The following is a 17,521-nucleotide window of genomic DNA, read 5'->3' as shown; positions in this document are numbered from 1 at the left end:
AAGTCATCCTGGCTCTCCCACTCCCTTCAGCCCCCCTGATCCAGCCCAAGCAAATGAAGGATGCTGACTAGCATTTTAAGATTTGGCTAAGCAAATCGCAGTCAACTTCACACTTCATTACTTTATCTCATCCTTCTTTCTCTCTAAAAAAATAACACCATTTCTTATTATAAATGGGGTGCCTATGGACCTCAGTTGTTTAGGGGTGCACTTAAAAAATACACAGCCATGGCAAACTAGCACATTATCTGAACTTTGGATGGGACTGGCATACCTAAGGGCTCATGCCACTCCACACATATCAAATAGGGCTTGGTGAGGATCAAGGAAGATAACATATGGGAAAGTACTTCCTAAATAGCAAAGAAACATGCAGATGGAGGGTATAACTACTATGAAGCTCCCCTAAATTTACCTTTACATGCTATTCCATTTTCTAAATTCTGCAGTCTTAGAAAATTTGCCTTAGCCTGATATCTGTTACATTTCAATTGCAACTTTGATTTTAAAAAAAGAAATTCCATAATCATTCAAGAAAGTGGCTTGGGCATGTAAAGCAGTGCTTCTCGAACTTCAGTGTGCATGTGACTCACCTGGGGATCTGGTTAGAAGGCAGGTTCTGTTTCAGGAGCAAAGCCCTCCATGGTGCGGTCCCTGGATCAGCAGCATCGCCATCACTTGGGAGCTTGTAGAAGTGCAGAATCTCAGAGCCCACCCTAGACCTACTCAACCAGAATCTTCATTTTTTTCAAGATCCCGAGGTGATTCATATGCCCAGTAAAGTTCGAGAAGAACTGGTCAGAGCCTTAGTTTTCTTGTTCCTCAATTCTTTCTGTCTGGCATACAAGTAGAGCTCACTGTGAGGCAGCTATTACAGAAATTGCTTCAGTTTCAGAATTTAGAGTAAAAAAGAACGTTCCTTATAACTGAACAGAAAGTAATTGCTGGTGGGTTGGAGGTTGGTGAGAAGGTCTGGTGATGGACCCTCCACTGGGCATTCTGAGCAAGCCCTGTGTATGCAGCACAGGTTGGCTCCCCACAAAGGACCAAGCAGCTACTCCTGCAGTGAATACATAAAGAATGTCCAACTTAGGAGCAGCCTCAGGACGCTGGGAGATGAACAGAGGTGGCAGCTTCATTGCCTGAGACATCAGCTCAAAACTGGAGTCCTCGTGAAAGGGGAGCTAGCTGAGCAGAGCTGGCCCTAGTCACATGCCCATCCCCTAAACCAAAATCCTACACCAACAAGATGACCAATGTCAACCACATGCTTGCCATCCAGCCTCTCTTGGCTCCAGTTCAGGACTTCCAGAGGAAACTATCTCTTTACTTTTCATTATAGAATCTGTATGTGAAAATGCCTTTTCAGAGTTAATTTTTTAAATAAACAGCACAGCCGACTATAATCTAAGGGTTTAGAACCACAGCCTTAGCCCACCCTCCAATAGGTTCAACTGATGAGCTCCATCAGTAGGCTCAGCCCCACCCACCTTGGGGATGTGAAGCAAGAGGGATTTAAATAGTCCTAGCCCCAAAATCAGAATATCCTTTGTCTTCTCCAAGCCGTGACCTTGAACACATTCTGATGTTAAGGTCAGACAAACTTGGTTTCAAATGCTAGCTCAGCCTTTTTTTTTTTTTTTCCTGTATGCCCAGTGGGAAGTTACTTTACCTTTTTATAACTTAATTTTTCTCACCTAAGAAACCAGAGACAACTGGAGCTATCTCATAGAATATAGATTTAATTATAAAACAAAATTATAGTAGCTAACACTAACTTGGGGCTTAAAATGAGCAGGCTCTATACATAGCTCTTCAATTGGATTCATTCACTCATCTGATGCATGTTTACTGAGCATCTACCATGTGTAGGTCTCTGTTTTCTGGGGTCTGGAGTAATAACAGCTAACATTATTGAGTGCTTGCTATGTGCCAGGCACATTTCTAAATGGGTTATTTCACTTAATCGTCACGATATTCCTACGACTTATTTATTTAATTCTCACAATAATCCAATGAAGTAGCAATATACTATTTTCCCCATTTTAACAAATGGGGAAACTGAGGCATAAAACATAAGTAACTTATCTGGGTCACACCGCTGGTAAATGGAGGAATTATGATTCAATCTAATGCAACCGGACTCCAGAGATCATACTTTAAACTATGTGATGCATGAGGTTAAACTATATGAAATTGCCAATATTCCACCATTTTAAGGTTTATAGGTGGTGGTTTTATATGCTTTGTAAGGGGCCTTTGTAGAGCTTGAACCCTAGGCAGCCTCCAGTGAAGGGTCTTTTGTTTCCTGATTTGTTTTCATTAGAATTGCCCTTCTGCCATATTCTCCAGACACAGTTTCTACTTTGTGGCCCAGGTCTAGTATTACTGGACCTCTGTCCTTGGTTTTTATGCCTGTGTTGGGTGCTGGGGATGGACTTCCACCTTACTCTGGTTTATCAGACCTCTTGACTCCACCTCGGAACTGGCATTCCTGGGACTTTGCGTTAGTACAAATACCATAGCAATAACAAATAGGTCCTGGTATTTATTGAGTGCTTACTCCGTAGTAGGCCCTGTTCTAGGAACTGTACATGCATTGATGCATTTTATCCTCACAACAATCTATGAAGTAAATGATATTATTTTTCCCTCTTCACAGGTAAAAAAGTGAGGTGTGGAAAAGTGAGATAATTTGGCTTTTGATAGACCTCCCTCCAGCTGCATTCCAGACATCATCTGCTTCCAGATGCCCATCTTTCACCACTCTGCCCATCCTCCTATCTGGACCGCTGTGTCTCCAGGCACCACCTCCTCCCAGCCTCTTTCCATTTTGCCTTACTCTTTTCCAGTCTCATTCTGCTAGCCAGCACGGGCATCCATGATGCCCACATGAACCAACTCCAGCCACTGCCTCACCCACTCAGCCAGTGCAGGGCACAGCCCAGACCCCTCACCACCAAACCAGGCCCCAAGCACTTACCAACACCTGTCCAGCTTTGTCTTGAGAAATCGCTCAGGATTTAGGGTCTTTGTAGTTTTCTTAAAGCTAAAATGTAAAGTGCCCAGAGGCCTTTAGGGAACAGAGGAGGTAGATCAACTTTTACTAGACGAATCAATTGGCCAGATGTACCGTTAGGATATAATATATTGGGGGCGGGTGGGAGGGAAAACTAAGGCATTTTAAATTCTTTCATCCATTCTTCCCCTCAACAAAATTAGCTGAACATTTACTCTGTAACCAGGCCTAGAACTAAGTGCTGGAGACACTGGGGTGAATAAAACACCATGACCCTCCTTTAGGAATTCCCAGCATAATGTGGAAAGACAGACCTGTGAACAAAGCATCCCTACCTAGAGCATTAAGTATTCGAACAGAAGGGGACACAGGTGCCTGGAAGCCCAGGAGAGAAAGTAGACAACTTTGCAGGGCACCAGGGACAATTTCACCAAGGGTTAGGCCTTGAGGATGAGAAGGGGCTCACTGGCAGATACAGAAAGCAGAACGTTTTAGGAATGCTCTGAAGGGCATCCAAGAAGAAGGGCCATCCAAGCAGAGGAAACAGCATGAGCAAAGTGGGGAGGTGTGTGTGAACTAGAGTGCTAGAGAGAGGCCAGAACCTCGGGCCTGAGAAGGAAGAGGTGGACAAGCCAGTGGGGACCAGGTCCTGATAGACTTTGTGCTGCTGGCTGAGGAGCTTCAAGATGTTGGAGAGAGGGTGAGTAATTTTAAAAAGAGGAGTGATATCACCAGGTCTGGGTTTGAGAATGGTCATGACAGCTGCATGGAAGGTGAACAAGAGGAAGAGACTTTGACACTTATCAGTATAGTTCAGTCAGGAGGTGAAGACACACCAGAGGCCTGAGCAGTGGCTGTGGATGTTTCATGGAGGTGAGGGTACGGAGACAACACTCCCGGGGGAGAATGCACAGGTATCTGTACCCATTGTAGGGAGCTTGAATGAAAAGGAGCAGTTTGGGAAAAGTCTTTGATACATAAGAATTCCCCTCCATTTGTGAAGCGGGATAATTTGGTAAATTAATTATAATCACTGAAATAAAAAATCTATCAGATTAGCTACTGAGTAGCCCTTTTATTTGGTTGCAGAATAGACTCCCTTCTGTCCACATGAGAAGGATGAATCATCATCATCTCATAAAACCCCAGAACTAAGGACTGAAAAGGACCTTAAAAGGTTATTTTTTTCTAAGCCCTGTATTAGTTATTTTTGCCTGCATAACAAATTACCCCAGAATTTAGTGGCTCAACACAACAAATATTTATTGTCTCAGTTTCTGTAGATGAGATTTTCAAGAGCAGCTTAGCTGAGTGGTTCTGGCTCAGGAGATTGCAGTCAAGATTTTAGCTGAGGCTGCAGTCACCTGAAGGCTTGACTGGGCAGAGGATCCGCTTCCAAGATGGCACACCCACATAGCTGTTGGCAGGAGGCCTCAGTTCCTTGCTGCATCACCTCTCCACAGGGACTCGAGTGTCCGGCAGCTAACCTCCTCTGGAGTAAGTGGACCTGGCCTCAAAAGTCACACGCCATCCTTTCCTGAATACTCTTGGTTTACTCAGGTCAGCCCTATTCAGTGCAGAAGTTGAGGCTAATAGGGGCCATGGTGGAGGTTTGGCAGCATACCCCCGACTTCACAGAAGCAAGTTATTATAATTAAACCCATTTTACAGATTTAACAACAGAGGTTAGGCATGGAGACAATGTGGTGTGGTGCAAAGAGCACAAGGCCAGGAGTCAGAGGGCTGAACCCCGACTCTGCTGCTATCTATGTGACCCTGGGGAGAGTCACTTGACTTCTCAGGCATCAAACTCTTCAACTAGAAAAGGAGATTAACATGCCTCCTTCCCAGGAGAGCTCGCAAAGGAATTCAGGGGCCTGATTCTGGGGGGGGCCTTGCATGAAGGAAGAAGGAGTTGAAGTTATCCTGTGTATAGCTGGAAAGGCTTAAGTGTTTCTAAACTTAAGGCTGCTAGACAAAATCATATTTTCTGAGGACTACTGTGGAAGCAGTATGGAGAAATAAGCATAGGGACCAAGACAAGAGGTGGGCAGATGAGTTACACATGGTATTCAGGAATGAGACCCAGCAGCCCACTCTCAGCTGCTGCTGATAGGGAGACAGGCACTGTCTTGCCCCAGAATCAGAAGAGTTTGGGATTTTACCAATCACATCACTGCCCCATTTCTATTTGTACTACATTTATGAGAAAAGCTCTACTTGGTGTCCAAAAGACTGTAAATATCTGTCCTCCCTTTGTTTTTTTCTGAAATGACAGCCTGTGTTCTAACAGACTTCCTGGTTTTATCGAATCCTTAATCTTTGCCTTAGGACCTGGGATCCACTGAAGACTATAAAACCAACAGAAAGATGGAAACCGTGAAAAAGGGTGTCTCTGTTAGATAGCCTGCATTTCAATTCAAATCTTTTTTTTTTTTTTCCACAAACTCAGTTAAAGTTTTTAGCTGTAGTCATTAAAACATTGAAAGTAACACAATTCTAAGTGACAAAATAAAATATGTCCCTAACTCCATCTAAGACAAAGAAGAAAAGACTGGAGTCTAGTTATTATAGGAATAAATTATCCTGTATGTATCTGTTGAAAATATATGTCTGGTCCTTTTTTCCCCCGAATTCAGAGAGATTTGCAGTATTTTCTACATACCAGATTCCAAAAATGAGCTGATAGGGTACGTGTTTTAAAGACATAATAGAGACAAATATGAGTTTAGAACTAAAGCCCTCACTGAGAGTACAGCTAATATTGTCGGTTGATTTTTTTCTCATTTGTTGTGTACAAAGGGTGGGGGTATATAAGCTGCTCTAATAACTTTCCTTTGAATAACAGGAATGTCTTCTACTAAATGCAACTCTGAAAGATTAGAGAAAAGCCATAAAAATGAATTTTAAGAGCCACGATCCCTGCCCTCCCACTTAAATAAACTCCGTCTATTCTATGAATTATTGTATTACACCATAAGCTGCGGAGCTAGGAAACTCCCAGTCTTTCCACAGATTCACTCATGCGTAGAGTGTTTGTGATTGATGGACCAGTGAGTTGAAATGTGCAAATGGAGATGAAACAGCCCAAGATTAAACATCTCCCAGGTAGGAGATTGGCACCTATCCAGCATCTTAAATTGGCCCAGATCTGCAGAGATGAGTATTCAAGAAAGATGCTTTGCCTCTGCCAGCAGACTAGAAAAAGCCCTCCCCTTCTTGATCCTCTAAATATGGCCCAACAACCTTCTTCTTTCATGAACTAGACTCATTTACTCAACAAATATTGACTGAGAACCTGGAGAATCTGCTCCATGCCAGACCCTGAGGAGAGACACCCTGACGATCCAAAGTTAGTTATGAGGTCTAAGGTCAAAGGAACTTGGAATCTGGGGCATTATTTCTTAACCCTGGTTAACATTAGAATCACCTACAACTTTAAAAAGCACTGGAATCCTGGGCCCCACTCCTAGCAATTAAATCATAATCACTGAGGGTAAGTCCAAAGTAGAACCAAGGCTGCAAATCACTGGGGAAGAGACAGACAAACAGATGATTGTCCTGCCATGTTACTGAGGAAAGTACCAGATCTATGAGAGCCAGGGAAAGGACCCCATCCTGTTAGTCATGTTCTCTTTCTTGATCTGGATGCTGGGTATATAGGTGTGTTTAGTTTATGAAAATCCATTGTGCAGTAATAATACCTACACATTTCTTAGGCATATTATACCTCAATGAAAAGTTTTAAAAATCTATAGCTGGGTTTTTCTTACCCTTATCTTTTTTAAACATATATATAGAAAAGTGATAAATTTCAAAATATGATTTAACAGGTAGTTACAGAGCAAGTTTCAAAGTATAGTATGGGTTACAATTCCACAATTTCAGGTATTTCCTTCTGGCTGTTCTAATACACTAGAAACTAAAAAGAAACATCTATATAATGATTCAGTAGTAATAAGGATTTATTAAATCCTAACTTCTCTGTTACAATCCTCCCTCTCATTTGATCATTTTCTCAAACTTCACTTATATTTGGGCAATGACCATTCTAATGCCTTCATGTAGAGAAAAAGAGTGTCAGCATTATGGGGTAGGGGAATGCAACTGGTCAGTGTTCTGGGAGAGATTGCTACCTTTAAGTTTCAGGGCTTATCTGGCATAGGAACAGTCTGGAGGTTTTAAGTTTCTGGAAAATAAACTTAATAAGTAAAACTTTTATAGAATCTTAGATAGAGCCCCTGGGATTTCTTTAGGGTTTTCAGGAATACTATTGGTTGGGGCTTGACATACCATGACAATTTATAATATATGACTGAGGCTTGCATAAGAGTAACCTCCAAAATAACCACTCAATTCTATTCGAATCTCTTAGCCACTGAAACCTTATTTTATCACATTTCTTTTCCCCCTTTTTGTCAAGAAGGGCCAGGCTCATCCCTGGGAGTCATTTCCCACATTATCAGGGAGACTTACATCCCTGAAAGTCATGTCCCATGTAGAGGGGAGGGTAGTGAGTTTATCTGCAGAGTTTTTACCCTTATTTTGATAAATGAAATGAAGAATCTTATGTGTAGGGAAAAATAGAGAGAAAGGGTAATGAGTTCAATATCTGTAACTCTAATACCGAAGTCAAGGTATCCATAGATGTTAATTAGATGAGTTGGTTGCTCAGAAGAATGATATGTGCAAGAGCCTCAAGAAAACAAAAAAGCAACTTGTTCTTGCTCTCTTTCTCAAAATACACTTGCCCAGAATTGTGCGCTTACTCAAAAACAGCACACAGTTAATGATCCCTTTGACATTGGTACTTGTCTCTGAGTAAACCCCAGGGACAAGTTTTCCATGAGTGTTTGCACAGCAGCATTTTCCTGATGACAATGGTTCTTAGTTGGCAAGAGGTTGGTTATTCTAAACTATTAGCTACATACTCCCATAGCATACACACTCCGTTCTAAAGTCTTCATGCATTGGGACAGAGGCTGGCTACCTGTTCACAAACCCCTTTCCTCTTCTTTCTGGACATACAGTAAGATTATCATCCCTAACTTCCTTTGTAGAAGGGTATGGCCCTGGGTTTGGGTTCTAGGTGGCAAAGTGTTAACGGAAGTAATGGGTGCCATTTCCAGAGCTGACTCACCAGAATCTCTCAAGAGCAGTCCTCTATGTTCTTCCCCCTTCTGCCAGCCAGAAGCAGACAAGCATGGCAACCTTGCAAGTCAGGTGTTGAAGGTGGCAGAGTCACAAGATGGAAGGGGCTTGGGTCTCTGAATACCTGCTGAGAGACAGTCACTCACTGGCCAGGAAAACCCACTTCAAAATTTAGGAGAGGAAGAAATTAACTTTGGATGCCACTTTTCTAATTAGCCTTTCCAGATATTCCCTAGATGAAGAGAATCTCTACATAGACCTTCCACCCCAGATTCTTAGCATTTATTTGTATTTATGTCACTTTTGTGCCTGCTATATTAATCAAGTGCACCCTGATCTACTAGACTAGAATTTTCTGAGTGACAGGGATCATAGTATTGATATTAATCACAATTGTAGTCTCTGGGACTAGAACAGTACCAGACATATAGTAAGAGTTTAATATCTTGAATGAATTCATTCACACATAGATGGATGGATATAGTGGCAAAGGAGGAAGCAGATGCCTGAGACTTAAAGCCTGGTAAAACATGAAGAAAGCTATAATTACTAACAGAAACAAGAAAAACAGAAAAGAGAAAATCCATTTTTGTGTATTCATTCACTTATTCATTCACTCTATCCCTTCACGCCATCTCCCCCCAATGGAAACAAATTGAGCAATTCTTAAAATACAATAAGAAATAGCATTTGTTGAATATTTATTATGCATAAGGCCATGTTCTAAGTACTTTGCATGGAGTAACTCATTAAATCTTCATAACAACACTCTTAGGTGGTATATCAGTCAGATTCACCAGAGAAACAGAACCAATATATATAAATTTATTTTAAGGAATTGGCTGACCCATTTGTGGGAGTAGAAAGTACAAAATCCATAGACAGGCCAATGGGCTGAGAACTCAGACAGGAGCAAATGTTGTAGTCTTGAGACAGAATTTTCTTCTTCTCTGGAAAACTTCAGTTTTTGCTCTTAAAGCCTCAACAGATTGAATAAGGCTCCCCCACATCTTCAAGGATAATCTCCTTTACTTAAAGTCAAGTGATTGTAAATGTTAACCACTTCTACAGAATATCTTCACAGCAACAACTAGATTAGGGCTTATTAAATAACTGGATGCCATATAGCCCAGCCAAATTGACAAGTAAAACCAACCATCACAGGTGGGCCCTCTTGTTATATCCATTGCATGTGTGAGAAACTTGAAACTTAAGTCATTGATTGTCAAAGTCATACAGGTAACAGTGCAGCAGAAACTCACACCCAGACAGTCCGTCTGAACCCAAGTACACGGCCATGATGCTAGAGCAGCTCCTACAAGCCAACCACGATTTTCCTCAGTGGGAGTACAAGAAAAAAGAAAAGACTTTCTCGTTTAAAACGTCATTATATAATAAACAAGTAATCTGTCTACAATGTCTAGTAGATGTGTGCTATAGTGTAATTACATAAAATGCTGGGAAAGGGTGGCACAAGAAAGGAAAGCTTGGGGGACTTCATCCAGGAGGTGACATTTGACTGGGCTGGGGATACAAGGAATGCATGTGGGAGGGGAAAAGAGGAAAAGAGGGAGGCAAACAGAGGGATCATCAGAAGCCAAGGCATGTGAACAAAGTGTTCCTACCTAGCAAGAATGTTTGATGCTTATAAGTGGGACGGAGTAGAGAGACGAAACTCCAAAGGAAGTTTGCCTCCAGATCATAAAGATCCTTGGCTGGAAAGCAATTGGGAACCATTGAAGACTTTCAAGCAGGGAAACGGCATAATGAAATCTGTGTTTAAGAGAACTCTCCTGTGGTAGTGTGGAGTTAAATGTAGAGAGTTGAGAGACCCTAGATACAGGGAGATCCATTAAGTGATCATTGCTCTGGTCTAGGAGAAAGCACAGATCATGAATCAGGGTGGACGCCTGGAGACAGAGAGGAGAGGAGGTGAAGAGAATGAGGCAAAGGCTGGGTGGACAGATCCTGGTCACTTGCTGGTTGAGGAAGAACGAGGGAAAGACAAAGATGGGTTTGTGGCTTCTGGCTGGGTCATTAACTGAGACTGTGAATATAAGAGGAAGAGCTGATGTGGAAGAAGGAATGAGCACCTTGAAAATGAAATTGACATAGTTTATTGTTCTTTAAACATTGCATTAAAAAGCAGACAGGGAGATTATGTTGTTTTCTCTATGTACATTACACTAAGTAGAAGGAAGGGGCTGGGAGAAAATCCTTTAAAGTTCTACAAATTATGAGGTAACACAGCATAGTTTGAAGAACAAAATCAGACTCATAGCAGGCATTCATCAAATCACAGCACAGAAGTCAATGTGTAAAGCTGAATATTCCAAAAGAATAGGAATAACTGCACAACTCTCAATTTCATATCGCCACACCAACCCAAAGATGGATTATATGTGAGATGCGTCTGTGTTGGGAAAAAAACAACAACAATACAATGTCACTGCCATATTTAATAGGGCCTGACAAAAAACTGAGAGTGGAGAGAGCACTGGGAAGTCAATGGGGGAGAGTGGGTATCAGGCTAGGGGAGGGAGAGGCGGGAAATTACAGGTCACATGGTGTAAAGAAGAGAATTGGCAGGCAGATAGAGAAATTGGAAAATAGACCAGAATTTGCTTTTCAGACCAAGAAAAGCTGGGTGGATTGAATTCATTCTCAGCCCCATTTGTGGCTACCCTCTTTGGATGCTTGCATGACTGCCCATGATTCATGCATAGACAAAAAAAACAAAAACAAAAACAAAAAGCATTACTATGATAATATTTGTAGTCAAAATAACCAAATGATTCTTTGTGTCAGATTCATTTTTACTCCTCTCTGCAAATCATGTTCAAAACATAAATGACTCAGACAATACTTTGAGTATAGTTTCCATGAGCGTTGTAAGGATTACCGTGGAAGTTGATGCCAAAATTACTTTTGTTTTCATGGATCCATGTACTAGTACATATACTAGGTCAAAACATTATAAATTTTATTTTTGGGGGCATCTGACAGATTTATACAAGTCTGTAAGTTGGAAAGGTTTACATGTTTCCTTTTTTTTCTTTTCTTTTTTGCATAAGCCATACATAGCTGCATGAATTTTCTTCTTGTGACTCCTTGTTCAGAAAACAAAAGATAAAAAAGAAAAGCATTTCCATTAAATTTGGAAAGCAGAGTTTGTTTATTTATGAAGATGAGGTATACCAAAGAGAATTCTTTTTCTTAATCTTCTGAACTAATCTAACTCTCAATTAAATGATGCCCATGTTAGAAGATCAACTCATGGATAATATCTTATTTGTATTTAATTATGAATACTTTCAGTGTCCAATCCAGCTGAATGAAACTTAAAGTCTTCTCTTGTTACATACATATTTCTTGTAATAAAAGAAAGTGTCATTAAATAACAAGGGAATACATAAGTTAAAGATGAGTATGGGAAGAAAATAAACCTATTTTATGCCCCCTCTTCCACCATCACCTCCCTCCTCACATTGCATACACACAAAGTAGACACACTAGGTTGACCAACCATCCATGTTTATCTGGGACAGAGGGGGTTCCTGGGACACAGAGCTTTCATTGCTAAAACCAGGGAAGTCCCAATGAAACCAGGATGATTTGATCATCCTGGCCTAGATTCATATGATATATATTTTTTCCTTTAATTTTCAATTGTTTAAAATTGCTGTCACTACATAAACCCAATCAATTTGTATTCTACTCTCCCAACTCCTTTGCAACATCATAGTGGAGATCCTAGCCAATGCAATAAGGAAAGAAAAAGAAATACAAGGACTACAGATTGGAAAGAAAGAAACAAAGCTCTCTTTCTTCACAAACAACATGATTGTCTGTTAAAACATCCCAAAGAATCTTAAGAAAGGCTACTAGAAGTAATACAAGAGTTATACAAGTTTTTAGGATGCAAAATTAAAATCAATTTTATTCCTAAATGTTAGTAATGAGCAATTGAAAGTTAAAATTGAAAAAAACAATAGCATTCATGATAGCACCAGAAAACATGAAATAGTTAGGTACAATCCTAACAAATATGTGTAAGTTCTATATACTGAAGACAACAAAAATGCAATTCTCCTCAACTTGATTTGTCGAGTCAACACAATCACAACCAAAATTCCAGCAGGATTTTGGATTTTAGAATTAATAAGCTGATTCTAAAATTTACAAAGGCAAAGGATTAGTATAGCCTAAACCACTTTGAAAAAGAATAATGTTGGAGCACTCACATTATCTGATTTAAATGCTTACTATAAATCTACAGTAATCAAGACAGTATGGTGATGACAAAAGGATAGACATATAGCTTAGTGGAACAGAATAGAGTCCAGACATAGACCCACAGATTTCATTTTCAGCAAAGGAAAATTTCAGCAAAGGCAATTCAATGGAGAAAGGATGGTCTTTTCAACAAATAGTACTGGAAAAATTGGATGTCAAGATGCAAAAAATAGAAGGACCAGAGCCCATACCACGCATGACATATAAAAATTAACTCAAAATGAATCATAGAACTGGATCTAAAATTATAAAAACTCTGGAAGAAAACACAGGACAACATCCTTGGACCTTGGGTTAGGCAACAGTTATCTTACATATAATAAAGAAATAGAATCCATAAAAGAAAAATTGATAAATTGAATTCTATCTAGACTAAAAACTTCTGTACTTTGAAGACATCATTAAGCAAATGAAAAGATAAGCCACAGACTGGGAGAAAATATTTGTAAAACACATATCTGATAAAGGACTTGTATCTAGAATATATAAAGAACTTTGAAAATTCAACAATAATAAGCAAGCAATCTGATTTTTTTTAATGGAAAAAAATGTGAAGACACTTCATGAAGAAATATGAATGGCAAACTCATGAAAAAATATTTAACATAATTATTCATCAGGAAAACACAAGTTAAAATCACAGTAAGATGCTACTACACACTTATGAGAATGGGAAAATAAAAAACAAACAAACAAACAAACAAAAAACCTGACAATACCAAGTGCTGATGAATGGAAAACAATTGGAACCCTCCTATATTACTGGTGGGTATGCAAATTTGGTAAAGTCACTTTGGAAAACAATCTGCATTTTCTTATAATATAACACATATAAGTACCATATGACCTAGTAATCCCTCTCCTTGTTATTAATCTAAGACAAATGTGAACTTATGTTTCACACAAAAACATGCACATGAATGTTTACAGCAGATTTATTTATAGTCACCCAAGAACTAAACAATCTAAATGTCCTTTAAAATAATGAACGAGTAAAGAAACTGCACATTGATACAATGGAATACGTTGCAGCAAAAATAAATAAGGTAAAGTGTTCAGCACAATTTGTGGTCCATATAATCCTCAGTAGTCATACAGAACATAATTTTTCCATGTCAACCAATAATTTTTGTAAACATAATTTTTAACAGATTTTTAGGCTATGAAAGTACTATGAGACACCACTGTTCTATTTTTGGACATTTAGGTTGCTTCCAACTTTTGTTTATTGTCCTTAATATTATGACAAATATATTTGTGCTTGAAACTTTTCCTACATATTGGATCATTTCCTTAAGCTACACTTCTAGATAGATTAAAGCATGTGAACATTTTTAAGGCTCTTAATAATTCTTATCAAATTACTTTCCCAAAAGGTTGCATCTATTTAAAGGCCCACCATCAGTATATGAGAGTTTCCGCTTCACCTCACTCTGGACAGTATTATGTTTTTATTTACATGCTTGTTATACAAAAATTCAATTATTATAGAAATGTTTAAGACTCTGACAGCATGTTGGTCGGTTATTGAGGATCTAACTCTCACTAGAAACCAACAAAAATGCTGTTTTAAACATAATAACTTTGAAAATACATACACAGTGAAGTTTAAAAGGAAGAAAAAGAAAACACAAGAGCCAGAAAAAAAGGAAACCACAAAGCCTGACCAGTAAGCTTCAGGGGATACCACAGCATCCCATGAGTATCAAACCTGGAAATAGGCCATAAGGACCAGAGATGGGAATTTCACACCCGTGTGAATACAGGGACATGACCAGGTAGAGTGGCACTTGGATTAATTTTGGACTATCAAAAGACTGTCCTTTGAATAAAAAGAGAATTTGAAAGTCATTGAGTCAGAAACTAGAACACAGATTACGGGGGCAGAGAGGGGATAGAAATGGGAAGTTAATGCTTAAATGGTACAGAATTTCTGTTTGGGGTGATGAAAATGTTTTGGTAATGGAAGATGGTGATGGTGGCACAACATTGTGATATAATTAACACCACTGAATTATATATCTGATTGTAGTCAAAAGGGGAAATTTTAGGTTGTATATATGTTACTGATTTTTTTTTAAAGAGAGAATTAGAAAAATCCTGAGCAATAACCCTAAGAGCTACTAATAGAATTTTCTGTATGCCCAAAAGCCCCCCCCCAAAAAAAAAACAGTGAGGGAGGAGATCCCATAATAAATCTAGACTCCAACCCTATGCCACACATGGAAACCAACTTATCCCCATTTGCCCAGGTATGTCCCAATTTTAGCACTGAAAGTCCTACACCCTGGGAAACCCTTCAGTCCCATACAATTTGGGAAGGTTGGTCACCCCAAGTAGCATCCAAATTCATGTGACCCACATTTCATAGGAACCCAAGTCAAGAAAGTATATAAAAACTAGTCCAACTTGTGTGAACTCTTATGGCCTCAGGAGACACAATCGTATGTCCACTCTTTAGAGAGACTCCCACACTGCAGGGGACAGAGGACTTCCCCAGGTGGGGTCGCCAGATAAAATACAGTTTGCCCAGTTAAATATGAGTTTCAGATAAACAACGAATCATTTTTTAATATAGGTCTGTCCCATGCAATATTGAGGCAGACTTATACTAAATATTATCCATTGGTTAATCCAAATTTAATGGGTACTCTGTATTTTTATTTGCTAAATCTGGCATCCCTAGAACCCCAGAGAAGAACAAGGAAAACAGCAACAATGTATTCTAAAGATAAGGGCATACCCCAAAATTCAAAAATTACAAAAGGATATAAGCCACCATGATGGACAGTCAGTAGATGCAATAAATCCAATAATTTGCACTCCAAGAACCAAGAAATTATAAATCAAATTCAAGCCTGCAAAAGAAATGTTTAAAAATATTAAAGAGATAAAAGAAAAGGAATATAAACAATAATGAAAGGACAGGACCCTAAAAAATGAAAAAAAGAAACTTACCATGAAAAATGAAAAATATCATCAAAACTGAACATTCAATGTTTGGATTAAATAGCCAATTAGACAGCAAGGAGAGGTACATGACCTTATGCAAGTTAATTAACTCTCCCTGTGCCTCAGTGTTTTTATTTGCAATGTAGGGATAGTAATAGTGTCTATGTTACAGGGTTGAGATATAAAGGTAAATATAATACATGAAAAGCACTGGGAATAGTACCTAGAACACAGTAAGTTCTAAATCAATAATTACTGTTTAAATATCTGGAACATCCTTCCAGACCCCTTTAAAATTACCTACATATATGGCAGCACTTCCCAAATGTGCGGCTCAGAAAGTCCAGAGATAGTCCAAGAAAAAAGGAACGCCATGGTCAAATAGGTTACATTTAGTAAGTTTTGTGTTATTCTAACAGTCTCTTGGAGAGTCACGGTGAACATTAGCTGTAAGAAGTTCTCCTGTAAAGAAACCTGTTTAGTCTTGTTTGGGTAACTCAACAGATGAGACGCCACCAGGCCTCCTAGATGTTCTGTATTTGGCGAAGGTTCTGCAGCTGGACCATTTGGTGACAACCAGGATAGTCTGGCATGCTCCATAGTCCGTGATTTCAATGAATCATAATATTGTAAAACTAAAAAGGAACTTCTAATGATCTTCTTATAAGAGGATTACTTTCAGAAAAGTTCAGGAAGAAGGTTGAACTTGCCCTGGTCTCCCTCATTTCCTGACTGTTGCTTCACTACTGCAACAGACTCCCACCAGGTCCCCCGAGCCCCAGAGCCACAAGCAAAGTCTCCTTTGAACACGTCCTCTCACCTGGAGACCCAGGCTGCAGGTGGCAGCACAGCGGCTGCTTGCCAGGCCCTGGCTCCAAAGGGCCCCGCTCAGCCCCATCATGTTGCCATTTCTCTTCTAGAATGTGCAGCTCACAGGGCTGCACTGAGGGTAACGGTGCCACGTGAGTTACCCAGTGGAAAGCATGTTCAGGGCCCCCTTAATAAACAGCCCATGAGAACAAAAGAACAAGACACGAATCCACTAGTTTTGTTGGTACTTTTCCAAAAAAGATGTTTTTTTAAAAAGCTTCCAAAGAAGATATTAAAAAAAAAAAAAAATTAGGTCCACGGTTTTTGTGCTGTTTTGCCAGGATCATTGTCTTTTTCTTGCACAAGTAGTCATATGCCCTACTTGAGGGAAACCGAGGTGGAATTTTCTGCATTTAATTTGAGTTACAGCAGGGGATTTGAATTTCATAAGAGCTGATAGGACTTGAGCAATGCTATCAACTGATTTCCATTGAAAGTTAATCCTACCCCAGTTGTGAACTAAGTCAGAATTTATGTGCTGGGTGTATCACTTTTGTTTTCCTAAAGCAGCACTTCAAGGAGGACTATGTTAAAACCTTTTCAAACTAGACTCAGAAGTCCCAAGGTGATCACAGAACTACGGCTCATTGGTATTAAGCCAAAGTTAAAAAAGCTAACTGATGATTGTCAAAAATCCTAACATAAAAATCCTTCCTAAGCAAATCCTTAATATGTACAAGAAGTGACGGCTTCCTCCATTAACAATTCATTCCTTTCGATTAAACACAATTTTAATTGAACACTACTATTCATCTCATATGTCAATCCTTCAACACAAATTACTTGAGTGCTTGTTAAGTGCCAGCCTCTAAGCCACGCTTTGGAGATTCAAACATGAGTAAGACAGGACACACCATGGGTAATACCAGGAAAACATCAAGCAGTCAGCAGAAACCAACGGATGTCAGCACAGCAACATAAATGGATCTTAAAATACATGTGGCCGAGTTAATTAAAGAAGAATGAAGTCTATAACAAACACAATGGTATTTTCGTAAACTAGAAATGTATCCATACAAAAATCATTGAATATTTTGCAACAACGCATGTAAATAAAAGGACACACAAAAACATATTTGAAGGGTTGTCTGCGGGAGAGGAGGAAAATGAGCAGGGAAAGAAAGAAGGAAGAAAGGGAAGGAAGGAGGGAGGAAGAGAAGAAGGAAAGGAAGAATAATCAGAAAAGTGTTAACATAAAGAAATAAACTGACAACGCTGTAAGTGGCTTGGGTC

This window comes from Choloepus didactylus, chromosome 10 (genome assembly GCF_015220235.1).
Source record: "Choloepus didactylus isolate mChoDid1 chromosome 10, mChoDid1.pri, whole genome shotgun sequence".
NCBI classification, from domain to species: Eukaryota; Metazoa; Chordata; class Mammalia; order Pilosa; family Megalonychidae; genus Choloepus; species Choloepus didactylus.
Note: the sequence above shows the minus strand (reverse complement) of the source record.